We start from the raw sequence: 3,629 nt of genomic DNA on the forward strand, positions 1-3,629 counted from the left end.
TGTGTGTGTGTGTGTGTGTGTGTGTGTGTGTGTGTGTGTGTGTATCAAATAATTAAATGTGTGTATAGGTGAACCCAGCTTGTATCAAACAGACATGGCAGCAAAGTTGTATAAAGTACCACAAAGTGATACTTGAGTAAAAGTACAAGTATCTTAGCAAAAAATTTCTTTGGTAAAAGTTAAAGTCTCCTTTAGGAATATTACTTGAGTAAAAGTCTTAAAGTATCTGATACTTTTTGTACTTACGTATTAAAAGTAAAAGTATTGATTTAAAATGAGCAGTTACATTTTCTGTAATGACATTTATCAGGAGGTGACCTCCCCACCAAAAATGCAGAAATGACTGTTGTATTAAAATAATTAATTTATGTTAAATTTAGGATGCACTAATTTAGTTGTTTCAGTTTATATACATACTGTATATCAAGGGTGACCAAACCTTTTGCCCAAAATGAAAATCTACCCAAGGGCTGCGGCCAAATGCAATAATATAATTAATGAAATACAAATACTTGTTAAGTACAGTCCTTTTATTTTAATGATTATGTCCTGCTGGAGTGTGACATGATTTGTTTGTGTACAAACTAATACGATGTCAGAAGTTTAGACATTTATACTTCTCATTAAACCAATTAAATTCACTCTACCTAGGAGGCACAATTTACATGGATAGAATAATTTTTTTCCAATAAGCTGGAATGAAAAGCAAAAATGAAATAAAGTAACAACTTTCTACTTCTTGCCTTTTTTAAAAAATGTAAGAAGTAGAAGTAAAAAATAGGCTGAAAAATAATTACTCAAGTGAAGTACAGATACCCAAAAATTCTACTTAAGTACAGTAAAGAAGTATTTGTACTTAGTTACTTTACAACTATGCAAATAAAGACAACATATAAAACAGTCAAATCAGGTAGGTCTAGGTATGCTTTGCGTGTAAATAAAATGGCTCCGTCCGTGTTAAAATATATTTTTAAAAATTGACAAAACTAAGCAGCCTACATTATTTTTACAGTCTTTACATTTAAAACATGTTTATCAAATAAAGTCTAATGTTATAACTAATCAAGGATCCCTTTAAATTAACATTTTTCTACCTCTAAATCCTCCTGTGAAACAACTACAAGCTGTACTTGAAGGAAAAGATTGAAACCTAAGCAATTAAAAACATCTGAAAATTCTCTGATTTTCATCCAGAAATGACAAGATGTCTAAGCTTGGTCTTATCCCTCTCTACATAAATTTCTGTGGATTATTACCCTTCAACATCTACAGGCTCCTTTGGAAAAGGACACGCTCTGCCTGACACTTTCCTCATGCTGGATCTCAGCTAAAAGGTCAGACTAACCCAGGATATGTTCCAGTAATCCTGCTACAGAGCAGGGCTGGTTCACAGAGTAAGTTGTGGGGGTAAGTTAACTCAGGATAACTGCTATCTGGCTTTCTGAAACTGAAAACTCAGAATATGAACGGAGTTACCCCAGAACTTACTCAGGATTTCCACTTATCCTGCTTTCTGAAATGGGGCACTGACAGCAACAACCACAGATGCCTGAAAATAACAACCACAGACACCTGACAACAACAACCACAGACACCTGACAACAACAACCAAAGACACCTGACAACAACAACCACAGACACCTGACAACAACAACCACAGACACCTGACAGCAACAACCAAAGACACCTGACAACAACAACCACAGACACCTGACAACAACAACCACAGACACCTGACAACAACCAGACACCTGACAGCAACAACCACAGACACCTGACAGCAGCAACTACAGACACCTGACAGCAGCAACTACAGACACCTGACAACAACAACCACAGACACCTGACAGCAACAACCACAGACACCTGACAGCAACAACCAAAGACACCTGACAGCAACAACCAAAGACACCTGACAACAACCAGACACCTGACAACAACCAGACACCTGACAGCAACAACCACAGACACCTGACAACAACAACCACAGACACCTGACAACAACAACCACAGACACCTGACAGCAACAACCACAGACACCGGACAACAACAACCACAGACACCGGACAACAACAACCACAGACACCTGACAACAACCAGACACCTGACAATAACAACCACAGACACCTGACAACAACCAGACACCTGACAACAACCACAGACACCTGACAACAACCAGACACCTGACAACAACCACAGACACCTGACAACAACCACAGACACCTGACAACAACCACAGACACCTGACAACAACCAGACACCTGACAGCAACAACCACAGACACCTGACAGCAACAAACACAGACACCTGACAACAACAACCACAGACACCTGACAGCAGCAACCACAGACACCTGACAGCAGCAACCACAGACACCGGACAACAACAACCACAGACACCGGACAACAACAACCACAGACACCTGACAACAACAACCACAGGCACCTGACAGCAACAACCACAGACACCTGACAGCAACAACCACAGACACCTGACAGCAACAACCACAGACACCTGACAGCAACAACCACAGACACCAACAACCACAGACACCTAACAACAACCACCACAGACACCTGACAACTACAACCACAGACACCTGACAACAACCACCACAGACACCTGAAAACAACAACCAGACACCTGACAACAACAGCCACAGACACCTGTCAACAACAACCACAGACACCTGTCAACAACAACCACAGACACCTGTCAGCAACAACCACAGACACCTGACAACAATAACCACAGACACCTGTCAGCAACAACCACAGACACCTGACAACAACAACCACAGTTGCATCAGCACATTGAGCTGATGGAAGTAAAGCTCTGTCTGTCAGTCAGTCTGAGTAAACTCAGCCTCTGAGCTGTTTTAAACAACAACTGCAGCTCCAACCATCACACGCTGCACAACTCATCCAACAGCAGTGAAGCATGGAGGTCCAGGAGGTTCTGCAGACTCTAAATATAAAACCTAGCGGGCTTCGTCAGAGCACAGAGCTGCTGTCAATCAACTGTGGACCAGACAGCTGTCAATCATAGGAAAATCACCCTGAGTGGGTCCAGACTGAAAACAGGTCTTTTAAACAGCAGCTGATGGTCTCTGCGTGACAGGTCTCTGTTTCTGTCCGAGTCTGATGGTCCAACACATTTCAGCTCTTTCAGAGACCTGGACCCCCAGAGCGAAGCTGCCAGCTGCACAAATGGAGACTAACTCATCCACAGTTAGGGGTCTGCTCAGTGAGGTGCCACTAATTCAGCTGAAATCAGGACCTCAGGTCCTCAGATCCTCAAACCATGATGGGTGTAACCACCATAGGTACATGGTGGGACATGTCCCTCCCACTTCCCACTTCTGTGCCATCTGCCCCCCTCACTTATTTCAATTGAAGCAGGAAAAACAAGACCTTTAAAAAAACTCAGGACCTCAGACACTCAGGACCTCAGACACTCAGGACCTCAGACACTCAGGACCTCAGACCCTCAGAACCTCAAACACTCAGACCCTCAGGACCTCAGACACTCGGGACCTCAGACACTCGGGACCTCAGACACTCGGGACCTCAGACACTCGGGACCTCAGACACTCGGGACCTCAGACACTCGGGACCTCAGACACTCAG

Source organism: Austrofundulus limnaeus, unplaced genomic scaffold, assembly GCF_001266775.1.
Source record: "Austrofundulus limnaeus strain Quisiro unplaced genomic scaffold, Austrofundulus_limnaeus-1.0 Scaffold179, whole genome shotgun sequence".
Taxonomy (NCBI): Eukaryota; Metazoa; Chordata; class Actinopteri; order Cyprinodontiformes; family Rivulidae; genus Austrofundulus; species Austrofundulus limnaeus.